The following is a 15,169-nucleotide window of genomic DNA, read 5'->3' on the forward strand; positions in this document are numbered from 1 at the left end:
ACAAGATCCGACGAGACTTTTTATGGGGAAGTACTGATCAAAAAAGAAAGCTTCATTATGTTAAATGGGATACTGTTACTAACACTCACATAAAGGGTGGATTAAGTCTTTGTAAGTCCCATGACAAAAAATTCTATCTTTTAGCTGGTTTAGCATGGCGCCTTTACACTAATAAAAAGACTTTATGGGCTCATACTCTCATTAAAAAATATGGTATGAAATCCTCCTCAACCTCCACCTCCTTTATCTGGGATAATATTCGTAAGGGGGTAGTGTGTGCTCTAAGGCAGTGGCCTGGTTCCCAGGAAATGGGACCACCATCAACCTTTGGGAACATAGTTGGATACCTCTATCCCCTCCTCTCAGAGCAGTACTATCTGGTGCCCTTAGGTACCATGAATCCAAGCTGTCTCTTGCTCACTTTTGGAACGACATTGGATGGAAATGGGATGATCTTCTATTAGACTGTCGTATTGCTAGGAAGCACACACTATAAACACACAATTTACATATGAATCAAAAGCACAAGTAAGTACAAGAACAAACCTTTGGTCTCTTATCAATGGAGAAGAATCTCAAAACCAACTTTCACAAAATCCCAATCTTCCTTATCACAAAACCCAACTAAAATTCCCAAACACTTAACAAAAGCCCTCACAGTAGAAGTTCCCACAACTCAAGGTTTAAGACTGACAATCTAATTAATCAATTCGAGGTTCAATTCCAATTCTAAGTTAAAAGTTCAAGTAAAGGTTGTACAACAATAATGTAACTAGTCAAGGTTCAAGACTAACAATCCAATTAATCAATTCATATTAATTCGAGGTTCAATTTCACTTCTAAGTTCAGCAGTAACAATTAAATCAATCTAGGATACAATGTATAGGAATTAATCTAACAAAACCCTAATCTAAAAATTAGCATAAAATAACAATGAACAAGAATCATAGGCATAAACTTTAATTAAACTACTTTAATCTAGCATAATAACATATTGAAAATCAAAAAAGGAAAAAAAATACCTTGAATTGAGATTTTTTTTCCGACGGTGGAGTGGGCTGGGGAGTCGGCAGGGGACTCCAGTGGAGCGTGGGTCGTAGCCTGAGTCGATTGATCGTAGGTGGAAGAGAGAAATCGGGTGAGGGATGACAGGTAGAGTTTGAAAACACACAAATGGAGAAAAAGAACCCCAGATCGCGTGTTTGATTTAAAAACAAGTTGACCTCCAGACCAAGAGGCCAGTTTTAATTGTCTAGATGTCGACCAAGAGGCCACCTTTATCAAATAACTAGATGCCTTATACTGCCGTCTTAAAGACTTTAGATTATAGTGTATCATGTGTATGTAGTTATATTTGGATAGTGATAATATATATATATATATATCGCAACACACGATTAATATAACATTGTATATATATACATGTGTATGTAGTTATATTTGGATAGTGATAATATATTTATCATAACACACGATTAATATAACATTATATTTGGATAGTGATAATACATATATATATATATATATATATATATATATATATTATGTTCAAAACACGATTAATATAACATTGTAGTTTATCTCATATCCAAAACTTCATTATATTAGTGTTGCTACGAATACAAAGTTGGCAAAAATTTATTAATACTTTTTAAAAGAGAAGACTTATTTAAAAGGAAACTATTTTCCTCTTTTTGAGATAAAACAATAGTAATATTTAAGCATCAGTTGATACTTGAATTTTAATTCGATTAATTTAAAGGTGTAAAATATTCTATTGTTAATGTATGTATTATGTTCAAAACACGATTAATATAACATTGTAGTTTGTGCTCCATATCCAAAACTTCATTATATTAGTATTTGCTACGAATACAAAGTTGGCAAAAATTTATTAATACTTTTTAAAAGAGAAGACTTATTTAAAAGAACCTATTTTCCCTCTTTTGAGATAAAACAATAGTAATATTTAAGCGTCATTGATACTTGAATTTTAATTCGATTAATTTAAAGGTGTAAAATATTCTATTGTTAATGTATGTAGATTGGGCCTAAAAAATACCCATTATTTTTTATCAAATTTTGATTTGGATAATCCTAATTCAAATTATATTAATTTTACATGTTTAAAATGAAACAAAGTAGAAATTTGATTTTCTATTTAAATGAAGAACTACTATTTTTTAATTTTTGGTAAATATTTTTGGTTTAGCTCATTTTACTTGTCATGTTGTCTTTTGCAAGATTTTTTAAGGAAACGTCAATTAGAATTATAATTTCACTAATTGACCTTATTAATTATTTGATCGTCATTTAATATTATTTTTTCTTTTATGACATTAATCTCTTTTCACGTTTATGAGAGTAAGGGAAAAAATGAAAAAGTAATTAAATTCTATCTTATTTTAAAATATGAGTATTTTAAGTATATTTATTTTAGTAAACATAACAAATAAATAACATGGCGGAATAGCAAATTGTTACACCTCGGAAAATTTTCCGTTAACGTACAGTGAGTAGACTAACGAAGGGTACGGAGTATGCGATGTTTGATAAGTAAGAAATAGCATTTGATGACCCTAAACGAGATTTCAAAGGCATATAAGGTAAGGAAAGAAAGTTGTTAAGGAAAGCAAGTCATATGTTGTGTGTCGGACAAGATTTACGAGTATCGAATTAATGAGAGTTTCATGTCGCTTTGAGGAAGAGTTATAATGTCCTTTAAATTGGTATTGAGGTGTTAAATAAGTGTTAAGAAGGTTCCATAAGGATCAGAGATCCAACGAGTCGACGAGAACAAGTTTCGGATAGCTGGGCATTATACGTCCAGACATACAGGCCGTATAAAACATACGGACCGTATGTCCGGCCCGTATATCTTTGCCCGGAATAAGGGTCTTCCTTTGGACCAAACATACGGTCCAGACATACGGTCAGTATAAAATATACGGACCGTATGTTGGTCCGTATGTCTTGGTCGGGACAGAACTTAATGTTGATATAAGGACCCCTCTTTCATTTTATTTCATTTCATTTTCACTCCACAAGTCAAGAAACCTCTAGAATATTCTCCACTCTTCATCTACAAGAACACAAAGGAAATTGATGATCAACTTCATCAAACCAACAAAGATCAAGAGTGTGAAACCCATTAAAGTTCATCTAAGTCAAGAAATCCCATTGGAAGTGAATTAGGGTTTTGGTGCAACAAGAGTATCTCCACTCAAGGCTTGTTCCTACACTATCTAAGGTAAGTTTTATGGTATTCTCATGTTGTTTAAGATCTTGAGAAGTTGAAATACTTGGATTATAGAAGAATATAGAAAATGAGTCATAAATGTGGGAATATTGTCATTATTGAGTAGTAGTTGGAATGAATCATGAATATGGATATGTTGTGATTGTAAGTAGGTTATGAATGACATTTAGAACATGGAATAAGCATTGTATGTGAAAGAACGCGATAGTGAACTATGGTCATGATTATGGAGGAATTGAAGTAAAATTGCTAAATGTGGATAATGCAAATGAATGATAATTGTTGTTTATGATATTGTGATTGTTGTTATGAATGTTTGGGAGTTGATATGGAATATGGAGGAAGTCGTATAAACAAAGGAAATGCTGCCCAATTTTCTCTAGCTTTAGTAAGCACGTCTTTATAATTGTTTAGCTAATATCGATACGAATTCTCTTGAAGTTAGAACGTGTGCATTAGAGGAGAACAAGCAAGCAATAGAATAGTTAAACCACAAAGGTATGTGAGGCTAGTCCTTTCTTTCTAAGGCATGAATCTTATGGCATGATTTTCCTCCTTATTCAAGAACTTCCTACATTCCGGATAACTAAGAGTCTATGATTATGAATAGCAATATGAGATAAAAGATACATTATGAGTACGATGATGATGATGAGCTTAAGCCTAAAAGATTCTAAAGCCTATGATATGATGTTCTATAAGCTAATAATTCTGATTATGATTCTCTCATGTTGTTCATTGTATACACTCACCTTATATGCTAATTCCTTCAAGGTGAGGCAGAATGCTTGTAAATGCTCCATAATGGGATTGGGGGTTCACGATCTTATGTCACCCCGATAAAGTATAATTGTCTTTGAGTTTTTATGCATACTTTATGATGAGTATATGATGATGAGCATATGATAATGATATTACACCGCGCCTATATGGTCGGGCAGACACCGCTAAGGCGGGCAGCGTATACACTATGTCTAGAAGGCATGGGAAGACACCACTAGTGGGCGGCATTGAGATGGTACCCCGAACGCTAGAGGCCTGGACGCAGGCTAATGCTAATGATTATCACACCGTACCTACATGGTCGGGAAGCTTATACATATATGCATACATGATATGATGATGATTATGAAGTAAGTCAGCATGCATTATTACTTTTATAATTGACAGTCAGTTTCAGATTGTTCCTCATTTGATGCTCCTCTATTCCATTGATGTTTTATTATTGTTGATGCCTTACATACTCAGTACAATGTTCGTGCTGACGTCCGTTTTCTTTGGACGCTGTGTTCATGCCCACAGGTAGACAGGGAGGCGATCCAGACTCGTAGGAGCTACTAGCTGATTTGAGAGCACTCCATTTTTCCGGAGGTGCCATTGATTATTCTTTTGATATATATGTATATGTATGTTTTGGGCATGACGGGGTCCTGTCCCGTCCTTATGTCTAGTACTCTAGTAGAGGCTCGTAGATGCGTAGTTGTGGGTAGTATGGTCTCACAAGTTTCTCATTGTATGTATATATATATTATTTTGATAGCCGAAGGGCTCATGTATATAAAGTGAATATGTTTCAAATTAAAATAGTTTTCTATAATTATGAGCATAAGAAGCATGAATGAACGCAGGATGAGTAATAGAATGAGTGGTGCTCGGTGGCTAGCCCGGGTACCCGTCATGGCCCTAGTTGGGTCGTGACAAAAGTGGTATCAGCACGATTCGATCTAGGAAGTGTCTATGAACCGTGCCTAGTAGAGTCTTGTTTATGGTGTGTTGCGCGCCACGCTAATAAACAGGAGGCTACAGGGCATTTAGGAAAAATGACCATCTTTCATCTTAAGAGATCGTGCGATAGAGCTATGTTATAAGACTTTTCCCTCCCTAATAGTGTGCTATGATTTCAGAAATGCCGCCAAAGGGAAAAGGTTAAAAGCGCCCGAAGGGCAAGACTACGATGAAAAACGGGCGAGAAGAGAGAGCCGCCAATGAATGTAGATGAGGGTGAATCGCATAATGAGGCTCCATCTAATGCTTCTTCCACCTATTATAGAAGAGCAAGAAGGGGCATCGGCTCCAACTCCATGCCTCCGGTTCCTCCACGGCTGCTTCGGGTCAACAAGTGACCGAAGCTATTCATTTATTGACGCGATTGGTTGCCGCCCGAGCACGGCGGCGGTATGCGGGCCCAGTGATCGGTCAGCCAGTACCAGAGCCCGTGATTTTATGAGTTTGAATCCTCCGGAGTTTTTCGGGTCAAAGCCGGATGAAGATCCGCAAGGCTTTATTGATGAGATGTTAAGGACATTAAAGATTATTCATGCCTCCGAGACTGAATCTGTGGAATTGGCATCGTATAGACTCCGAGATGTGGCGATCTTATGGTATAATAATTGGATAGCATCAAGAAAAGAGAATACGCCTCCTCCGGTTTGGCAAGAATTCGTAGATGCTTTTATTCGCCACTATTTGCCACCCGAGGTCCGCCGAGCTAGAGCAGATAGATTCCTAAATTTGAAACAAGGGAATATGAGTGCCCGGGAGTATAGCCTTCAGTTTAATTCTTTGGCTAGATATGCCCCGACTATAGTGGCCGACATGGAGATCGGGTGCATAGATTTGTGAGTGGCTTAGGGCTACATTTGTTCAAAGATTGTTTGACGGCTTCGTTGCAAGATGGGATGGATATTTCCCGCATTCAAGCCCATGCCCAGAATCTAGAAGGACAACAACCTCCGCAGGGGGGTGATCGTGATATTAATAAAGGGCAAAGCTGTTATAGCCCGTACTTCGCACGTTCGGATATTTCGAGGCGGTCGTAGAATGTTGGGAAGAAAGACTATTTTCCAAGTGATGTTAGTGCATAAGTTGGTTACGAATATTATTTATGAATATTGTTGGACGGAAATATTGAGAAAGGCTAGGGGCAAGAAGAGAAATTCGCAAAATGGGCCGTGGAAATAATGCGGAAGGTCAGGGACAAAATGGTAATATTGAGAAAAGTCGAGGGGTAAAACGGAAATTTCACATAAGTTTCTTGAATGCTCCAAGAGGGCCATATTGGCCATGTGATTAAAAAGAAAAAGGAAAGAATGAAAAAAAAAAGATGACAAAATAAGTCATCTTTCCATGGAAACTTAAAGAAATTTCTAGAGAGGGGCATGTGCCCCTCACATGCTTATGGGATATATATATATAAATATAGGAGAGGTAGCATTTCATTCAAGAGAAATAAGAACAAAAAAAAAAAAAAGAAGAGAAAGAAGAGGAAGGGCAAGAGTATTCGGCCAAGGGGAGCAATTTTGCCCCCTTGAAATCTTGTTCCAAAAATTAGTTTCTTCATGTATTCCTACTAATTCAAGGGCCCTCTACAACGTGGTATAGTTGTTTCGGAAGATAGGACATTCGTTTCATCGTTTCCGTACCTTGGTTAGGTGAAGAAGTTGAAGGAAAAAGGGTAAGGTTCAATCCTTTCTTATGTGTTGTGAATGCTTGGTATATATTGTAGTATGGAGAAATGAATGAAAAACATGGAATCTTGTTAATTGAAGTGTGGCAGCATTATGCATGAGTGGTTGGCGTGTATGTGTTATATTGTGTAGAAAAATGGATTAAGTGTATATAGCATGTTAGTTGTTGTTGTAGTGTTAAGAAAAGGGATGAAATTCATGAAATGTATGCATGTTGAAGGTGGTAGTGAGTGAAATGTGGTGTAGAAAAATGAATTAATGTTAGTTAGTATTCTAGTTGTTGTTGTGGCGGACTCTATGTAATGAAAATGAAAGTTCGATAACTTATGTTGAAGTCGTGATGGTTATGGGGTGATTTGGAACCTGATATGATTTGAATATGCTTTCTTGTATTGAGGAAATAATAATATAAACGTACGGAATTGTTGACAAAGTATGTGAATTTGGAAGAATGAAAGATATTGTCGTGGTTCTTATGAAAATGGGTGATTTCGGGTTTTATGGCATATTGTTTGGAATGTTCTTAAATTGTGTTTGAATGACCTTAGATTGGTATTTAAACTTGAGGGCGTTGGTATTGAAACGATCGTATGTGGTTTTACTTGTGTGTGTAAATGGAATGTTGTATGTAAGATGGTTGGTATTGTTGTTGATATTGTGGCCGAGTTCCATTCTCGGGTTGTTGTTGTTAAATTGGGCCGAGCCATATTCTCGGGATGGCACATTTACAGGGGAAATGCTTGCCAAAATTTTTGTAGACAAATGTGAATTCGGATTGAACTTAAAAGACTCTAATCAAAGTTGGGTAAATGTGACCAATTTGTAGATTTTGGCGGATTTACGCGCGAATTTGGAAAGGCTGAAGGAGTGGCAAGAGGTATGTAAGACCTTACTTTCTTTCCTTGGCATGTCCCAGACGTATAGGCTTGATTTCGCGCCTCGGAGACTTCCCTAACTCTAGAAATCCGAGATTGAGAACTAGTTACTATTCATTCGGTAGAATTGAATTAGAACTTGCATAAAATGTTGGAAAAACTACTCAAACATCCGAACTTACACAAATAGGATTCGATCATCCTAAGACCCTCCCAAGTGACGCCATGAACTGTAATATACGCAAATTTGATATGCCGCCTCATTTGACTCGAGGTGGGCCCGCTATTCCCGAACTCTCTCTTATTGACCCATTTGACTTATTTTCATTCTATAGTTAAGGAAAGTTTTTTGGTTATTACTGCGACTACTAAATAATAATTGTTTTACAAATCCCTCAATTCCAAAACATGATTTTCCTTCCTAAAAGTTTACAAATGTTTTCCAAAATACTCGTTTTTCTCCAAAAACTAAGTTTTACAATATTACGCAAGCCATAATGACTAAGACGACGACTATGACTCTATGATGAAAAAAAAAAAGATGATGATTCTATGAATAAGGTTCAAGTCTATGATTCCGGTGCCGAGACGAGAACGTTAAACTATTTCACAATTCTCGGCTCTACTCATGAATAGTGTTTTCCTTTAAAGATTCTAAGTGCACGAACGATGCCCTATGATCCTATGTTATACTTTCTCATGATATTGCTTTCCATTAATTGTCTCGCCTTACTACTAGTTCCTTCAAGGCGAGATAAAGCGCCCATGGTTATTTCATAATAAAATCGGAGGTTACCGACCTTACGTCACTCCGATAGCGTTATAGCTTTTCCTTGGGCTCCCGTAATCTCGTTTAATTGTTTATATGATAATGTATATAATATGATATTGATGAATGTATTTGTATACACCGTATATGTGTGGGAATGGGGAGGGCAAGCCGTGTCCACCGATTCGGTGGCTTATCATCCGGACGCGGGATGTTACGCCCCGGAAGGATTTATGGGAGCGTACGCGGCGTACCGTTCGTGCTATATATATATATATAATATGACATACTTGGGACACTTTGTTGGGGAGGGGGTTGGGAGAGCCGATGAATTCGGCGTGCATCTTTACAAGTAAAAAAGTACGTTTTACGAAAAGTATCGGTTTTCTATGTACAAAAATAAGAAACACGTGTTCGAATAAGAAAGAAAAAGCTCGGCGTGCCTACGCACGAGTGGCACTCCTGTCTGGTTGCTCCTCCTATCTTTGATCATTGTCTATGCTCCCATATAGTTATTACTACTGCGCACGGGTTACGTCTTACACCGATCTCGTCTCATATGTACGAACATTTTACTATGTTGTTCTTGTTCATGTCTTACATACTCGGTACATTGCTCGTGTGACCCCTCTTTCCGATTTGCGTTCATGCCACGCGCGGTACACACCCGGACGGATAGAAGCGAGGGGTAGAAGATGTTCCGGCAAAGTTGGCAAGCTCCATTTGGCCGGAGTGTAAGTCATAAGACACGTGCCGGGATTTACGATTACGGTTAGAGACTTTACAGACGAGTCGTGGGTTCGGGAGTCGGTTGTATTATGACGCGAGTTGTATACGATTACATGTTTTATTTGACTTAAAAGCAACAAAAGAGTCTTTCGGTCATCTATTTATATTTACTTGTCTTAAGGGTTTTCAAAAAAAAAATTACGTAGTAAGGATCAGCGGGTTCGCTCGGCTCCGGTCACGGGGTCGGGTGCCCATCACACCCTGATCAAGATCGGGGTGTGACAAAAGCAAGAGGGCCAGATCTATGGGCGCGAGGCTAGTGACCTACGAGAGGGGGATCGGGCGGTCGTATCCTGAACACTCGAGCCGGTCGGTGACTAGTGCACCTCACCGCGAGGTAGGAGATTTGATCGCTCCTTTCGTTCCGGACAGGGTCAGAGTTTGAGGGCCCCAGGTTCTCAGTTCGGGCGAGATTATAGCCGAGAGGGAAGACCTCCGAATACCGCGATGCGATCGGTGCGGTAGATTATATTCCGAACGGTGTCGCCCGGGGTTCGGATGCTTGCTATGCCCGGGCCGGGGGTGGGCACGTGATGAGAGATGCCCGTCGATGGTGGTAGAGTTGAGGTCCGACCCACGGGATCGGCGGGCGGTTCTTCTTCGGTGCGCCGGTAGCGCGGACTCCCCGAAATCTCGGCGAGGTCGAGGGGAGCGTCTACGCCGGTGCCACTCGGCCCGCATGTATGCTTTAGCCGGACGACAGGATCTTGAGTCCTCCCTAGATGTGGTTACAGGGACACTGTCCGTATTTTCCCATGATGTGTATGCATTGATAGATCTGGGTTCTATCTTATGTTTTATTACTCCGTATGTTGCTAACCGTATTGGGGTGAAACCCGAGCCAATTAAACCTTTTGAGGTATCCACTCCGGTTGGTGATCCCGTGATAGCTAGATAAGTATGCAAAGATTGTATGATTGTGATATGTGACCGCCAAACTAAAGCTGATTTAGTTGGTGGAAATGTTAGATTTCGATGTGATTATGGGTATGGATTGGTTGGCCTCATGCTATGCTAATGTTGATTGCCGAATGAAAGTAGTTCGATTTTAATTTCCGGGAGAGCCCGTGCTTGAATGGAAAGGTAATACAGCATCTCCAAGAGGTAGGTTTATTTCCTACTTTAAGGCAAGAAAGATGATAGCTAAGGGTTATATTTATCACTTAGTTCGAGTTCACGACACCGAAGCAAAGCCGCCAACTTTCCAATCCGTTCGGTAGTGAATGAATTTTCGAATGTATTTCCGGATGAACTTCCGGGCCTTCCCTCCGGAAGAGAGAAATTGATTTTGCTATTGATGTGTTGCGGATACCAAGCTCATTTCTATTCCTCCTTACCGAATGGCTCCGGCGGAGTTGAAAGAGCTAAAGGCACAGTTGAAAGATTTGCTCGAGAAAGGATTTATTAGACCCAGTTCATCGCCGTGGGGAGCACCTGTCCTATTCGTAAGAAAGAAAGATGACTCCCTACGAATGTGCATCGATTATAGACAGTTGAATAAGGTGACGATAAAGAACAAATATCCTCTTCTAAGGATTGATGATTTGTTTGATCAATTACAGGGTGCCAAGTGGTTTCCAAAATATACTTGAGGTCGAGTTATCATCAAGTGAGAGTTAGAAAGAAGATATTCCCAAAATAGCTTTGAACGAGATATAGCCATTATGAATTTCGGGTGATGTCATTTGGGCTAACTAATACTCGGCAGGTGTTCATGAATCCGATGAATAATGTATTTAGGCCTCTCTTGGATTTGTTCGTAATAGTATTCATTGATGATATTACGGTGTACTCTCGCACGAGAATCGAACATATAGACCGTTTACGTATTGTTCTTGGAATTCTTCGAACTCGAGGAATTATTTGCAAAATTTTCAAAGTGCGAGTTTTGGTTGAATTCTATGACATTCTTAAGTCATGTTATTTCAGATGATGGCATTCGAGTTGACACTCAGAAAGTTGAAGTTGTGAAGACTTGGCCAAGGCCTACGACGCCTACAGAAGTCCGTAGTTTTTTAGGATTGGTAGGTTATTATAGAAGGTTCGTAGAGGGATTTTCATCTATTTCAGCCCCATTAACGGAATTAACCCAGAAGTCAGCTAAATTTCAGTGGAATGATGCTTGTGAACACAGCTTCCACGAGTTGAAGGACGATTAACCTCGGCCCTAGTCCTAACGCTCCCGAAGGGCCGGATGGTTATGTTATGTATTGTGATGCTTACGGCGTTGGGTTAGGGTGTGTATTGATGCGGCATGGTAAGGTTATTGCTTATGCTTCAAGGCAATTACGGAAACATGAAAAAAGAACTACCCAATTCATGATCTTGAATTGGTGCAACGTTATTAAATGCATTAAAGATGTGGAGACATTACTTGTATGGTGTGCGTGTTGATATCTATCTGATTACAAGAGTCTTCAATACATTTTCAAACGAAGAGTTGAATCTACGGCCCGAGAGGCGGTGGTTAGAATTATTGAAAGATTATGATGTGAATATTTTATACCACCCGGAAAGGCAAATGTAGTAGGCTGATACGCTTAGCCGCCGATCAATGGGCGACCTATGTGAAGTTCCTCCGGAGAAGAAAGAATTGATTCATGAGCTCCACCAATTAGCTAATCTTGGAGTACGCTTAATTGATTCGGGTGGTGCAGGAGTTAGTGTTAATAATCCCACAGTTTCGTCCTTGAATATGGAAAAAAGCAAAGTAATATGAAGATCCTCGGTTGAGCCATTATAGAGATACATTTCATGAAAAAAAGAAGTCTCCATTTGAAATTTCTATGGATGGAATTCTTAGATACCGTGGCAGGCTATGTGTTTCGAATGTTGCGGGCGTCGTCGAATTCTAGAAGAAGCTCATTATTCTCGGTATTCTATTCATCCGGGAGCGACGAAGATGTATCATGATCTCGGATTGATATATTGGTGGGATGGCATGAGAGAGATATAGCGGGAATTTGTAGCTCGATGTCCAAATTGCAGCAAGTGAAGATCGAACATCAAAAGCCAGGAGGATTATTGCAAGCGATGGAAATTCCTACTTGGAAATGGGAAGCGATCAATATGGATTTTATTGTGGGATTACCTCGTTCCCGAGGCAAGTATGATTCTATATGGGTAGTCGTGGAGACTCACAAAAGTAGCTCATTTTCTTCCGGTCGGAACCACATGCAACGAGAAGATTATGCAAGATTGTATCTTAAGGAGATTGTGCGAGTCCATGGTATTCCGATATCCGTTATCACAAATAGAGGTGCACCTGATTTACGAGCTAAGTTCGGAAATCCTTCCAAGAAGGTTTGGGTACTCGGTAAAGCTCGGCCACGGCATTTAATGATGAGGCGGTAGAGCGAAGCCGAACGTACCATTCAGACCTTGTAGGATATGTTAAGAGCATGTGTTCTAGATTTTGGTAGTAGTTAGGATGATCACTTACCCTTTATTGAGTTTGCATACAACAATAGCTACCATTCCAGTATCCGAATGGCTCTGTATGAAGCTTTATATGGAAGGAAGTGCAGATCTCCAATTGGATGGTTCAAAATAGAGCTACGGCTAATAGGCCCCGAGTTGATCCAACAAGCGATGGAAAAAGTCAAGGTGATCCGAGACCGATTGTTGACGACCTAAAGTCGCCAAAAACTCTACGCGGACAACCGCCGGAGATTTAGAATTTCAAATTGATGATTGGGTATTTTTGAAGGTGTCACCAATGAAAGGTGTGATGAGATTTGACAAGAAAGGGAAATTGAGTCCTCGATACATTGGACCCTACAAGATCATCCGCAAGGTGGGTCAAGTAGCTTATGAATTGGACTTGCCGTTAAAACTTGAATCGGTCCATCCAGTTTTTCATGTCTCGATACTCGCAAGTGTGTTGGGATCCTACGAGGATTGTTCCAATAGATGATGTACGAGGTGACGGAAAAGTAGTTTATGAAGAAGTGCCCATTGCCATATTAGACGATGCAAGTACGGAGACTTAAGGAAAAAAGGAAGTGGCCTCGATAAGGTCTTATGGCGAAATAACAATCGAGTTAGAGATGACTTGGGAGGCGGAAGAGAAGATGAAGTCCACAGAATGGTATCCGCACTTGTTTCATCCCCCGTTAAGAAGAGATCTATGATGGACATCGGAGATTTTAAGGTATGTATGCTTTTATGCATATGGGTCGTGTGTGGCCAACGTACATTGCTATTGTGTTGTGGCCAACCTTAGATGAGGCAATGTTATTGTGGGTTGTTGTGACAGGATGGTAGTGCCATATTATAGGTGAAACTCTGGCGAAATTTTCGTAGAATTCCCGAGTGCTTAACATTCGAGGACGAATGTTCCAAAAGGGAGGAAGAACGTTACACCTCGGAAAATTTCCCGTTAACGTACTGTGAGTAGACTAACGAAGGGTACGGAGTATGCGATGTTTTGATAAGTAATAAAGAGCATTTGATGACCCTAAATGAGATTTCAAAGGCATATAAGGTAAGGAAAGAAAGTTGTTAAGAAAAGCAAGTCATATGTTGTGTGTCGGACAAGATTTACCCTTAGCATCGAATTAATGAAGTTTCATGATGCTTTCTAAGTTGTAACGTCCCTGAGATTGGTATTGAGGTGTTAAACAAGTGTTAATAAGGTTCCATAAGGATCGGAGATCAAACGAGTCGACGAGAACAAGTTTGAATAGTGCCATTATACGTAGTACATGGATTCGGTAATATAAAATGGATATGTTGAGATTATAAATCTTTGTTATAAGGGACTTTTAGACCAAACATACGGTCCGGACATACGTGAAAGTCGATATAAAATATACGGACCGTATGTTGGTCCGTATGTCTTGGTCGAAAGAAATGTGCATAATGTTGATATAAGGACGATTTTGTTTCGATTTGTGATTTTATTTCATTTCATTTTCACTCCACAAGTCAAGAAACCTCTAGAATATTCTCCATCTTCATCTACAAGAACACAAAGGAAATTGATGATCAACTTAGCATCAAACCAACAAAAAATCAAGAGTATGAAACCCATTAAAGTTCATCTAAGATAATAGAAATCCCATTGAAGGAATTAGACGTTTGGTGCATTAAAGGAGATCTCCACTCAAGGATTGTTCCTACACTATCTAAGGTAAGTTTTATGGTATTCCTGTTGTTTAAGGTCTTGAGAAGTTGAAATACTTGGATTATAGAAGAATGAAAATGGGTCTTAAATGTGGGAATAGTTCATTGTTGAGTAGTAGTTGGAATGAATCATGAATATGGATATGTTGTGAATAAGCAGATATGAGATAAGAGATACATTATGAGTACGATGATGATGAGCTTAAGCCTAAAAGATTTTAAAGCCTATGATATGATGTTCTATAAGCTAATAATTCTGATTATGATTCTCGTTGATGTTGTTCATTGTATACACTCACCTTATATGCTAATTCCTTCAAGGTGAGGCGAATGTTTGTAAATGTCACCGCTCCATAATGGGATCGGGGGTTCGCGACCTTATGTCACCCCGATAAAGTATAATTGTCTTTGAGTTTTTTATGCATACATTATGATGAGTATATGATGATGAGTATATGGTGATGATATTACACCGCGCCTATATGGCGAGACGGAGACACCGCTAAGGCGGGCGGCGTATCTGTTATGTCTAGATGGCATGGGAAGACACCACTAGTGGGCGGCATGAGATGGTACCCGGACGCGGGAGGCACACGCGAGCTAATGCTAATGATTATCACACCTTACCTACATGGTCGGGAAGCTTATACATAGATGCATACATGATATGATGATGATTATGAAGTAAGTCAGCATGCATTATTACTTTTATAATTGAGAGTCGGTTCGATTGTTCCTCGTTTGATGCTCCTCTATTCCATTGATGCATTATTATTGTTGATGCCTTACATACTCGAGTACAATGTTACCGTGCGGACGTCGTTTTTCTTTGACGCTCGTGTTCATGCCCGGGTGAACGAGGGAGGCGATCCGGACTCGTAGA

The sequence above is a fragment of the Lycium ferocissimum genome, chromosome 11 (assembly GCF_029784015.1).
Source record: "Lycium ferocissimum isolate CSIRO_LF1 chromosome 11, AGI_CSIRO_Lferr_CH_V1, whole genome shotgun sequence".
NCBI lineage: Eukaryota > Viridiplantae > Streptophyta > Magnoliopsida > Solanales > Solanaceae > Lycium > Lycium ferocissimum.